This window comes from Aquarana catesbeiana, linkage group LG03 (genome assembly GCF_042186555.1).
Source record: "Aquarana catesbeiana isolate 2022-GZ linkage group LG03, ASM4218655v1, whole genome shotgun sequence".
Classification (NCBI taxonomy): Eukaryota; Metazoa; Chordata; class Amphibia; order Anura; family Ranidae; genus Aquarana; species Aquarana catesbeiana.
The window spans coordinates 630,784,074-630,797,582 of record NC_133326.1 but is presented as its reverse complement, the minus strand read 5'-3'; the positions used below and the strand labels follow the sequence as shown (position 1 = coordinate 630,797,582).

Genomic DNA, 13,509 nt, shown 5'->3' with positions numbered 1-13,509 from the left:
ATTTTACAGTCCAAGACTGAGTTAGCGAGTGAATACATCAGGGCCTCCAGTATGCCCACATTACTGGATGAAGTTCGAGACTCTCTGGAATCGGAGATTACCGCAGAGGAATTTCAAGTAGCTTTGGCTCAAACAAAACCTCGGAAGGCGCCGGGGCCTGATGGCTTCACTTTGACTTATTACCAATCGTTTATGACTTTTTTGACATCTCACTTTGTGGCTGCATACAACACCTTAAAAGGGGGAAACCCCATACCGGAGGACTCACTGAGAGCATAAATATCTTTGATACCCAAAGAAGGGAAAGACCTAACCCAGTGTGGAAATTATCGCCCAATTGCACTCCTAAACATTGATTTAAAGCTCTTTTCTAAGATACTGTCAAACCGACTCATATCACATATTCCACATTTAATACACTTAGGTGGGTTTTCGTGCCGATGAGAGAGGCAAGAGACAATACAGCTAGGGTTTTTAATCTCATCCACACAATTCGCCCAACTAGATGACCCTTTCTCCTGCTCTCAACAGACGCAGAAAAGGCCTTCGACAGGGTGGCCTGGCATTTTATGTGGGCCACCCTGGCACACATTGGTCTTGGCCCCAATATGCTTAGCTGGATTCTGTCCCTCTATTCCAAACCGTCGGCGGCGGTACGGGTAAACTAATGGCGTTCTGAGTTTTTTACAATAGCAAATGGGAGAAGACAGGGATGCCCCCTGTCCCCCCTTATATTCATTCTGACCCTAGAACCATATATGTGCCACATAAGGGAGGACGCAAATATCACAGGCGTGCAGAAGCCCTCGGGTCATCACAAAATCGTGGCCTACGCCGATGACCTGATTTTCTTCGTTTCAAATCCTCGGGTATCGCTTTCCAATATACTAGCAGCTCTTCGGAAATATAGGGAGCTGTCAAATTTTAAGGTCAACTGTGCCAAGTCCGCTGTGTTAAATATATCGATTCCGGAGTCAGAGGCCCACAGCATGCGTTCAGCCTTTGCGTTCCATTGGGTGGATAAATCTATTCGATATCTAGGTATTGATATTACACCGGACTTGGCACACTTGTATACCTTTAATTATATACCCCGCTACAAAGACTGAAAGCTGACCTCCGCAACTGGCATACTTTGACCTTGACTTGGTTCGGATGACAGTTCTGCCAAGGATTTTGTACATACTCCAAACTATTCCAATCCAGATTCCGCTGTATTTCTTCAAACAGATCAGGACGATAGTTAGAGACTTCATTTGGGCACATAAGTCGCCAAGGACGAAAATGCAAATCCTGACTAGACCAAAGGAGAAAGGGGGCATTGGCCTCCCGGATTTCCTCAGCTATTATAGAGCTGTCCATTTATCGAGGATTGTGGACTGGCATTGTAATAAGGAATCCAAACAGTGGGTATGAATGTATATTGAAGATGCCTCTATACCCCTTTTGACCTCTCCATGGCTTACTTCCTCACCACCAGAAGACATGTGGAATCACCCTTTGATAGGTGCCACTCTTAAGGTAGCTATATCCACCATTCACACCACTGGTCTCTCACCGCTACCCTCTCCTATGACGCCGGTAATAGGAAACCCGGACTTCGCACCAGGGCTTACTAGTAGGAGTATAAGACAATTGACCATGACAGGGAAATGTAGTCTGATGGATGTTTGGCCGCGGGAGGAGCTCCCCTCTCTGTCAACCATCTCCAACCTTGCAGACCCACCGCTAGACGCTTTCAGCACCTACCAACTCCGACACTTTTTGCAGTCTCTGCAGAAGTCGTTGTACACTCCTATAGACCTTACCCCCTTCGAATCGCTTTGTAAGGTAGGGGAACCCGTATGACATACGCTCTCTTTGCTGTACAACTTCCTGACTACCCAGACCGAAGAGCCGACCCTGACATTCATTCAAAAATGGGAAAAGGCTTGGAGGTTCAGTTTTCACCACAACAGATAGATAAAATCCAACTCTGGCACATAAGTCATCCATCGCGAATCAATATCAGGAAATAGGATGCAAAATTATGTCCCGATGGTATAGAGTCCCTTACATACTCCATAAGATGAATACAAACGTCTCGGATAAATGCTGGCGATGCGATATGGCAGTTGGTACCATTATCCATATTTTTTGGACATGTCCACTATTGAGACTGTTCTGGGAGGAGGTGACAACTACTATTAAAAGCCTAACTTCAGTGAACCGGCAAGACAACCCGGTTGCCTGTCTCTTACATCTGACGGAGAGACCCATTAGGAAATACAAAAAAACTCTGACAATGCAACTCCTCAATGCTGCAAGTATGTATTCCTGCCCTCTGGAGGCAATCCCAACCGCCTACCAGGGTCCTGTGGTACTCCAAAGTCAATTGTATACTCTGCATGGAGGAACTGACTGTCACCCTCCATAACACAGAGGAACAATTCAGGGATAAGTGGAGGCCCTGGAGACACTTTACAGGCACAGACTCCTACTTGGAAGACATGGATGAATCTATGACATAAATGAGTCCCATCCTAACGCACTGGGAATAAGATTGGATAACCTGCATGGAATGCTTACCCTCCCTCTCCCTTCCCCTCCTTCCCTCCCTCCCTCTCCTTCCCACTCTCTCTTTGTTTTCATGTTCTTTTCTCTATCTCTCCTCCTTTTACACAAATTTCGTTCAGCTGCTGTACAGCTATATCATAAAAGTAAAGATCATAAGACCCTTAAAGGTTACACAATCTCTAATAATGAGACAATGATGCATGATATACACTCTGGATGGATCTACTCTTTAGGTTTTGTTAACATAATAATTTGTCAACATTGTAGACCTTCTGTTTTTTTATGTTCATAATGGTTGTCGCATAGACGAAGTATTCCTTGAACTGTTAATAACGATATGGATGTGCTTGAACATATCTTTTGATTCACGGAATTTGTTGATTATTATGTCTGTATAAAAGATGTGATCACTGTATGTCAAGGAACTTTGCCTTTAATAAATACAGAATTAAAAAAAAAAACAACACAAAATCTCACAGATAAATAACGGCATAGCCAAGCTCAAATAAGATACCCAAAAATGTGCCTTCTTGGGGAAAGGGTGGAGGAGGGCATGAATTAGGAAGCTTGTGGTGACATAGAGTGTTTTGGAACGTGGCCCCTCAAAAAGGGTTATACTTATATAGGCACTTTGTCACATAATGAAAAACAGATGAGAAAAGGGAGTTTATACCTAAGTGTAAGCGGGCAAAATGATTGGTTATAACTTTTAATGGATTCTTTTTCAGATGTATAATGGCTGGGGTAGGGTGGGAGAAAACATGATTTCTTTTTGGGAGTCATTGTCAAAAGCTGATGAATAGTTTTTTGACTTGCGTGTCACCTTTACACACTATTCATTTAAAGCCTACATTTAGTTAAAAAAAAAAAAAAATTTATTAACCACTTGCCGACCGCCTCACGCCTATATACATGAGCAGAATGGCACGGGCAGGCAAAATCACTTACCTGATACGTGATGCCTTCCCGCGGGCGGGGGGTCCAATCGGACCCCCCCCGGTGCCATAGGCGGTCGGCTCTTGTTCGCGGGCGATGAGAGGTCAGGGGGAGGCCATCCATTGATGGCCACCCCGTCCCGATCGCTCCCAGTGAATCAAATGCTTCCTCTCCCTCTGTAATGTAAACAGAGGGAGAGGAAGTGATGTCATCTCTCCTCGAGCCGGTCTTTTCGATCCGGCGCTGAGGAGAGAAGACATCCAAGTAAGTTGCACCAACACTACACTTCCAGTAGAACACGCAGGCACACTTTTCACCCCCCTTCACCCCCCGATCACCCCCCTGTACCCCCTGTCACACTGACACCAATAGCAGTTTTTTTTTTTTTTGCATTGGTGTCAGTTTGTGACAGTTATAAGTGTTAGGGCAGTTAGGTTAGCCCCCTTTAGGTCTAGGGTACCCCCCTTTAGGTCCAGGGTACCCCCCTAACCCCCCCAATAAAGGTTAACCCCGTGATCACCCCCCGTCACCAGTGTCGCTAAGCGATCGTTTTTCTGATCGCTGTATTAGTGACACAGGTGACGCTAGTTAGGGAGGTAAGTATATAGGTTCGCTGTCAGTGTTTTAGAGCGACAGGGACCCCCATATACTACCTGCTAAAGGTTTTAACCCCCTGATTGCCCCCTAGTTAACCCTTTCACCAGCGATCACCGTATAACTGTTACGGGTGACGCTGGTTAGTTAGTTTATTATTATTATTTATTATTTATCAGATCGATATCTGATCCGATCAGATCTATACTCCCCAGCAGTTTAGGGTTCCCTGAATCGCAGTGTTAGCGGGATCAGCCCAGATACCTGCTAGCACCTGCGCTTTGCTCCTCGGCCCAGCCCAGCCCAGCCCACCCAAGTGCAGTATCGATCGATAACTGTCACTTACAAAACACTAAGCAGACATAACTGCAGCGTTCGCAGAGTCAGCGATCGCAGGGATCAGGCCTAACAGTTTTTTGGTAGCGTTTTGAATCAGTCGCTAACAGTCAGGAGCTTTTTTGCCTGTGAGTCTCACTAGTGTACCCCTAAATTTAGAGCCCAAAATGGCAAATCGAAGGTACACTAGTGAAGAGGCCTACACGTTTCTGAGCATGACAGATAGTGAAGAGGAAGTCACTCATCTGTCAGATTCAGGCTCAGAATACGATCCTGTAGAGGACAGCGGCTCCATGACAGATAGCTCTGACAACGGAGTTGTGGTCCCTGCTAAGGTCAGGCGTACCAGACCCCGAACTTCTTCTGTCCTTGAAGTGCAAGAACCACAGGGCTCTCGTATGGAGCAGAGAAGTACTAGTGCCACTATTCCTTCTGGTGAACTGGCAAGCACCAGCGGCCTAGTACACCCTGGTCGTACATCCAGCACTGCAGTAACACTTGGTGACGTGGCGAGTCCCATAAGTGCAGTTCAAGCTGGCGTGGTGGCAAGCACAAGTAGTGTCCCGCTGCCACCAAGAAGACGAACACAGGCCCATCGTGCCCATAGTGCCTTTCCTGCTGCATTCGCCAATCCGAATTGGGTACCCACCACTTCTGCAGCACCCGTACGTCCCCCTTTCACTGGCCAACCCGGAATTCAGGTGGAAACAGTTGACTTTATGCCACTGGATTTTTATTCACTGTTTTTCACCGAAGATCTTTATAGATCTATTGTGGACCAAAGCAATTTATACACTGGTCAACACATCGCCACTAATCCCCAGTCCTCCCTTGCCAGAGATTGGAAACCAATTACGGTTTCCGAATTTAAGATCTTTCTGGGCCTTTCCCTCCTCATGGGCTTGAATAAAAAGAGTGAGTTGCGGTCATATTGGTCCACTGACCCAATTTACCATTCGCCCTTGTTCTCTGCTTCCATGGCCAGGGCACGATACAAGCAGATTTTGCGGTTCATGCACTTCAACGACAATGAACTCTGTCGTCCTCGTGGAGACTCTGGATACGATCAGCTCTACAAAATTCGGCCCCTCGTAAACCACTTCAACCAACGTTTTGCAGACTTGTTTACTCCCCATCAAGTTGTCTGCGTTGATGAGTCCCTGGTTAAGTTTTCTGACAGCTTGTCATTCAAACAGTACCTTCCCAGCAAGCGTGCCAGATACGGAGTCAAGATGTATAAGCTCTGTGACAGGGCCACAGGCTATATATGTAGTTTTATGGTTTACGAGGGCAAAGATAGTCACGTAGAGCCGACAAACTGCCCTGACTACATAGGAAGCGCTGGCAAGATAGTGTGGGACTTGGTGTCACTCTTATTCGGAAAGGGGTACCACTTGTACGTGGACAATTATTACACGAGCGTGCCACTTTTTAGCCACCTTTTTGATCATCAGATTGGAGCATGTGGCACCGTGCGACCTAATCGCTGTGGCTTTCCCCAGCGGCTTGTAGATTCCCGTCTTAGGCTGGGGGAGAGAGCCTGCTTGCAGTGTAATAACTTGCTCGCTATGAAGTGGAGGGACAATAAGAATGTTTTCGTTCTTACCTCCCTTCATGCAGACACGACGGTCCAAATTCCTACGGCGACTGGTGTTGTGGAGAAACCCCTCTGTGTCCACAAATATAACCTTAATATGGGAGGGGTGGACCTCAACGACCAGTTGTTGGCGCCGTACCTAATTGCCGTAAGGCCAGATGCTGGTACAAAAAAGTGTCTATTTATATATTTCAATTGGCTTTGCTGAACGCTCATGTGCTATACAGAGCTTCAGGACAGACTGGATCCTTCCTTAAATTCCAGGAAGAGATCGTCAGAGCCCTTCTGTTTCCAGACGGTGCTCCACCTCACCTTCCCCAACCAAATGCAGTAAGCCGGCTGCATGAGAGGCATTTTCTTTATGCCCTCCCGAGTACCCCTACCCAACGAACCCCCCAAAAAAGATGTCGTGTCTGCAGCAAGCGCGGATTTAGGCGTGACACCCGGTATTATTGTCCCCTCTGTCCTGGCAATCCTGGTCTTTGCATTGGTGAATGTTTTGAACGCTACCATACATTAGTGGAGTATTAGCGTAGGGTACAGCACTACACAGACTAGGACACACTTTCACAGGGTCTCCCAAGATGCTGTCGCATTTTGAGAGACCCAAACCTGGTACCAGTTAAAAAAGTTAAAGTTACAAAAAAAAAAGTAAAAAAAAAAAGAAAAAAAAACACAAAAAAATATATAAAAGAAAAAAAACAAAAATAGTTGTTGTTTTATCGTTCTCTCTCTATTCTCTCTCTATTGTTCTGCATTCTATACTGCAATGTTTTATTGTTATGTTTTTATCATGTTTGCTTTATAGGTATGCAATTTTTTTATACTTTGTTTTTTTATTGTTAACCACTTTTTTGTTTTCAGGTACGCCATTCAGCTGCAGAGCAGATTTATTCATCTTGACAGCAACAGCGTTTGCTCCCACGATACATAAAGCCGTGACTCCAGCGCTGTCGGAGGTGATTTCACCACCACAGTTACATACTTCAGCATATATGCCGAAGCGTGGGGGCAGCAGTGGGTGGAGGAGCGATTTGTTCCTGCCTTTTGCGGGAGGATGCCCCCATGCTTCGGCATATATATATTTTAGGTAGGCACAGGTTGCATTAAATGTTTTATTTTTTACTATGTTTTTTTTTGTATTTTGCTTTGCAGGTATGGTAAGTATTACTGTTATACTGTAATGTTACTTTGTTTTTTTGTTAACCATCATTTGCTTAGCAGGTACGCCATTCAGTTGCAGCACGGATTTATTTATCTTGACAGCAACAGCGTTTGCTCCCACGATACATAAAGCCGTGACTCCAGCGCTGTCGGAAGTGATTTCACCACCACAGTTACATACTTCAGCATATATGCCGAAGCATGGGGGCAGCAGTGGGTGGAGGAGCGATTTGCTCCTGCCTTTTGCGGGAGGATGCCCCCATGCTTCGGCATATATATACGGTGCATGTATGATAACATTAGTAGTGGGTGGATGAAGGAAGGTATTCTAATGGTGGGCATACCCACCGATCAATATCTTTTTTTCGTTCAGCCCACAGGCTGCATGAAAAAAAAGTTTACAATGTATGCCCAACAAGGACCAGCAACGTACTGGTATGTTGCTGGACTTTGAGTGGTTATACCAGAATGATGCCTGCAGGTTTAGGTATCATCTTGGTATCATTCTTTTCAGCCAGCGGTCGGCTTTCATGTAAAAGCAATCCTAGTGGCTAATTAGCCTCTAGACTGCTTTTACAAGCAGTGGGAGGGAATGCCCCCCCCCCCCACGTCTTCCATGTTTTTCTCTGGCTCTCCTGTTCCAACAGGGAACCTGAGAATGCAGCCGGTGATTCAGCCAGCTGACCATAGAGCTGATCAGAGACCAGAATGGCTCCAAACATTTCTATGGCCTAAGAAACTGGAAGCTACGAGCATTTCATGACTTAGATTTCGCCAGATGTAAACAGCGCCATTGGGAAATTGGGAAAGCATTTTATCACACCGATCTTGGTGTGGTCAGATGCTTTGAGGGCAGAGGAGAGATCTAGGGTCTAATAGACCCCAATTTTTTCTAAAAAGAGTACCTGTCACTACCTATTGCTATCATAGGGGATATTTACATTCCCTGAGATAACAATAAAAATGATTAAAAAAAAATAAAAATAAAAGGAACAGTTTAAAAATAAGATAAACAAATCAAAAAAATAAGAGCACCCCTGTCCCCCCCTGCTCTCGCGCTAAGGCAAACGCAAGCGTCGGTCTGGCGTCAAATGTAAACAGCAATTGCACCATGCATGTGAGGTATCACCGCAAAGGTCAGATCTAGGGCAGTAATTTTAGCAGTAGACCTCCTCTGTAAATCTAAAGTGGTAACCTGTAAAGGCTTTTAAAGGCTTTTAAAAATGTATTTAGTTTGTCGCCACTGCACGTTTGTGCGCAATTTTAAAGCATGTCATGTTTGGTATCCATGTACTCGGCCTAAGATCATCTTTTTTATTTCATCAAACATTTGGGCAATATAGTGTGTTTTAGTGTATTAAAATTTGCCTAGTTAAAATGCCTAGCCGCGTACGGGACCCCGAAATCCAAGCACCGCCTTCAGGCTTTCTAAGGGCGTAAATTTTTGATTTCACTCTTCACTGCCTATCACAGTTTCGGAGGCCATGGAATGCCCAGATGGCACAAACCCCCCCCAAATGACCCCATTTTGGAAAATAGACACCCAAAGCTATTTGCTGAGAGGTATAGTGAGTATTTTGCAGACCTCACTTTTTGTCACAAACTTTTGAAAATTGAAAAAAGAAAAAAAAAATAAGTTTTTCTTGTCTTTCTTCATTTTCAAAAACAAATGAGAGCTGCAAAATACTCACCATGCCTCTCAGCAAATAGCTTGGGGTGTCTACTTTCCAAAATGGGGTCATTTGGGGGGGGTTTGTGCCATCTGGGCATTTTATGGCCTTCAAAAATGTGATAGGTAGTGAGGAGTGAAATCACAACTTTACGCCCTTAGAAATCCTGAAGGCGGTGCTGGGTTTTCGGGGCCCCGTATGCGGCTAGGCTCCCAAAAAGTCCCACACATGTGGTATCCCCGTACTCAGGAGAATCAGCAGAATGTATTTTGGGGTGCAATTCCACATATGCTCATGGCCTGTGTGAGCAATATATCATTTAGTGACAACTTTGTGCAAAAAAAAAAAATTTGTCACTTTCCCGCAACTTGTGTCAAAAAATAAAATATTCCATGGACTCAACATGCCTCTCAGCAAATAGCTTGGGGTGTCTACTTTCCAAAATGGGGTCATTTAGGGGGGGTTTGTGCCATCTTGGCATTTTATGGCCTTCAAAACTGTGATAGGTAGTGAGGAGTAGGGATGAGCTTCGAGTTCGAGTCGAACTCATGTTCGACTCAAACATTGGCTGTTCGCAAGTTCGCCGAACAGCGAACAATTTGGGGTGTTCGCGGCAAATTCAAATGCTGCAGAACACCCTTTAAAAGTCTATGGGAGAAATCAAAAGTGCTAATTTTAAAGGCTTATATGCAAGTTATTGTCATAAAAAGTGTTTGGGGACCCGGGTCCTGCCCCAGGGGACATGGATCAATGCAAAAAAAAGTTTTCAAAACGGCTGTTTTTTCAGGAGCAGTGATTTTAATAATGCTTAAAGTCAAACAATAAAAGTGTAATATCCCTTTAAATTTCATACCTGGGGGTGTCTATAGTATGCCTGTAAAGGGGCGCATGTTTCCCGAGTTTAGAACAGTCTGACAGCAAAATGACATTTCGAAGGAAAAATTCCAATTAAAACTACCCGCGGCTATTGCTTTGCCGACAATACACATAGAAGTTTATTGATAAAAATGGCATGGGAATTCCCCACAGGGAAACCCCGAACCAAAAAAAAAAAAAAAAAAATGACGTGGGAGTCCCCCTAAATTCCATACCAGGCCCTTCAGGTCTGGTATGGATATTAAGGGGAACCCCGGCCAAAATTTAAAAAAAAAAAATGATGTGGGGTTCCCCCTAAATTCCATACCAGACCCTTCAGGTCTGGTATGGAATTTTAAGGGGAACCCCGCGCCAAAAAAACCCCAAAAAAACAGCGTGGGGTCCCCCCAAAAATCCATTCCAGACCCTTATCCGAGCACGCAACCTGGCAGGCTGCAGGAAAAGAGGGGGGGATGAGAGTGCGCCCCCCCTCCTGAACCGTACCAGGCCACATGCCCTCAACATTGGGAGGGTGCTTTGGGGTAGCCCCCCAAAACACCTTGTCCCCATGTTGATGAGGACAAGGGCCTCATCCCCACAACCCTGGCCGGTGGTTGTGGGGGTCTGCGGGCGGGGGGCTTATCGGAATCTGGAAGCCCCCTTTAACAAGGGAACCCCCAGATCCCGCCCCCCCTGTGTGAAATGGTAAGGGAGTACTTACCCCTACCATTTCACTAAAAAAACTGTCAAAAATGTTAAAAATGACAAGAGACAGTTTTTGACAATTCCTTTATTTAAATGCTTCTTCTTTCTTCTATCTTCCTTCATCTCCTTCTGGCTCTTCTGGTTCTTCCTCCGGCGTTCTCGTCCAGCATCTCCTCTGCGGCGTCTTCTATCTTCTTCTCCTCGGGCCGCTCCGCACCCATGGCATGGGGGGAGGCTCCCGCTCTTCTCTTCATCTTCTTCTTCATCCTCTTCTCTTCTTCCTTCTTCTCTTCTTCTCTTCTTCATTTTCTTCTCCGGGCCGCTCCGCATCCATGCTGGCATGGAGGGAGGCTCCCGCTGTGTGACGGCGTCTCGTCTAAAGGTTCTTAAATAACGGGGGGCGGGGCCATCCGGTGACCGTGCCCCCTCTGACGCAGGGGACATGACGGGACTTCCCTGTGGCATTCCCCGTGACGTCACAGGGAAGTACCGTCAAGTCACCATGCGTCAGAGGGGGGGCGGGGTCACTGGGTGGTCCCGCCCCCCGTTATTTAAGAACCGTCAGACGAGGAGACTCTGTCACACAGCGGGAGCCTCCCTCCATGCCAGCATGGGTGAGGAGCGGCCCAGAGAAGAAAATGAAGAAGAGAAGAAGGAAGAAGAGAAGAGGATGAAGAAGAAGATGAAGAGAAGAGCGGGAGCCTCCCCCCATGCCATGGGTGCGGAGCGGCCCGAGGAGAAGAAGATAGAAGATGCCGCGGAGGAGATGCTGGATGAGAACGCCGGAGGAAGAACCAGAAGAGCCAGAAGAACCAGAAGAAGAAGAAGATGAAGGAAGATAGAAGAAAGAAGAAGCATTTAAATAAAGGAATTGTCAAAAACTGTCTCTTGTCATTTTTAACATTTTTGACAGTTTTTTAGTGAAATGGTAGGGGTAAGTACCCCCTTACCATTTCACACGGGGGGGGGGGCGGGATCTGGGGGTCCCCTTGTTAAAGGGGGATTCCAGATTCCGATAAGCCCCCTGCCTGCAGACCCCCACAACCACCGGCCAGGGTTGTGGGGATGAGGCCCTTGTCCTCATCAACATGGGGACAAGGTGTTTTGGGGGGCTACCCCAAAGCACCCTCCCAATGTTGAGGGCATGTGGCCTGGTACGGTTCAGGAGGGGGGGCGCACTCTCGTTCCCCCCTCTTTTCCTGCGGCCTGCCAGGTTGCGTGCTCGGATAAGGGTCTGGTATGGATTTTTGGGGGGACCCCACGCCGTTTTTTTTTTGGCACGGGGTTCCCCTTAAAATCCATACCAGACCTGAAGGGTCTGGTATGGAATTTAGGGGGAACCCCACATCATTTTTTTTTTATTTTGGCCGGGGTTCCCCTTAATATCCATACCAGACCTGAAGGGCCTGGTATGGAATTTAGGGGGACTCCCACGTCATTTTTTTTTTTTTAATTTTGGTTCGGGGTTTCCCTGTGTTGAATTCCCATGCCGTTTTTATCAATGAACTTCTATGTGTATTGTCGGCAATGCAATAGCCGCGGGTAGTTTTAAATGGGTTTTTTCCTTCCAAATGTCAATTTGCTGCAGGTACGAAACTTAAAGGGATATTACACTTTTATTGGTTGACTTTAAGCATTATTAAAATCACTGCTCCTGAAAAACTTTTTTTGCATTGATCCATGTCCCCTGGGGCAGGACCCGGGTTCCCAAACACTTTTTATGACAATAACTTGCATATAAGCCTTTAAAATTAGCACTTTTGATTATTCATGTTCGTGTCCCATAGACTTTAACGGTGTTCGCGTGTTCGAGCGAACTTTTTCCTGTTCGCATGTTCTGGTGCGAACCGAACAGGGGGGTGTTCGGCTCATCCCTAGTGAGGAGTGAAATCAAAAATTTATGCCCTTAGAAATCCTGAAGGCGGTGCTTGGTTTTCGGGGCCCCGTATGCGGCTAGGCTCCCAAAAAGTCCCACACATGTGGTATCCCCGTACTCAGAAGAAGCAGCAGAATGTATTTTGGGGTGTAATTCCACATATTCCCATGGCCTGTGTGAGCAATATATCATTTAGTGACAACTTTTTGTAATTTTTTTTTTTTTTTTTTTTTGTCATTATTCAATCACTTGGGACAAAAAAAATAAATATTCAATGGGTTCAACATGCCTCTCAGCAATTTCCTTGGGGTGTCTACTTTCCAAAATGGGGTAATTTGGGGGGGTTTGTACTGCCCTGCCATTTTAGCACCTCAAGAAATGACATAGGCAGTCATAAAATAAAAGCTGTGTAAATTCCAGAAAATGTACCCTAGTTTGTAGACACTATAACTTTTGCGCAAACCAATAAATATACGCTTATTGACATTTTTTTTACCAAAGACATGTGGCCGAATACATTTTGGCCTAAATGTATGACTAAAATTGAGTTTATTGGATTTCTTTTATAACAAAAAGTAGAAAATATCATTTTTTTTCAAAATTTTCGGTCTTTTTCCGTTTATAGCGCAAACAAAAAAAACGGCAGAGGTGATCAAATACCATCAAAAGAAAGCTCTATTTGTGGGAAGAAAAGGACGCAAATTTCGTTTAGGTACAGCATTGCATGACCGTGCAATTAGCAGTTAAAGCGACGCAGTGCCAAATTGTAAAAAGTGCTCTGGTCAGGAAGGGGGTAAATCCTTCCGGGGCTGAAGTGGTTAAAACCGCAAAAGGGATGTTACTTACATTTAATGCAAATGTCCCTTGTGCTGGTGCTGTCTGTTATAGTGGATTAGGAGTGATTCCCCTCTTCATAATTATATCTCTGCATTCTTACATTTGGTTCCGATCTCCTGGAGGTCTTTTGAGTGCACTCTGCTCCTCCTGTGGCTACCTGTGTTTTCCCTGGGTTATTTGGTTAGGACTGTTCTTAACTTTGCCTGATAAGTATTAATTCACCATCTACCTGTAAGCATGAGAGCACACCCTACAATGGGAAAGTAATCCTATTTTACCCTATGCTATAGAGATCCTTACATTTTATATCCCTTGTATTTTTCTGCACCTGACAAAGAATTATCAAAACGTGTTGGGCTTCCACCATATGGACAATTATTGTA

At 45.4% G+C, this 13,509-nt stretch overlaps 1 protein-coding gene across 1 annotated transcript in view; it reads right to left on the bottom strand.

Moving 5' to 3' along the window:
* The window catches only part of LOC141133220 (adhesion G protein-coupled receptor E3-like), a 247,337-nt gene that overhangs the window by 49,232 nt on the left and 184,596 nt on the right, over positions 1 to 13,509 (bottom strand). The gene's annotated exons all lie outside the window — the stretch shown is intronic.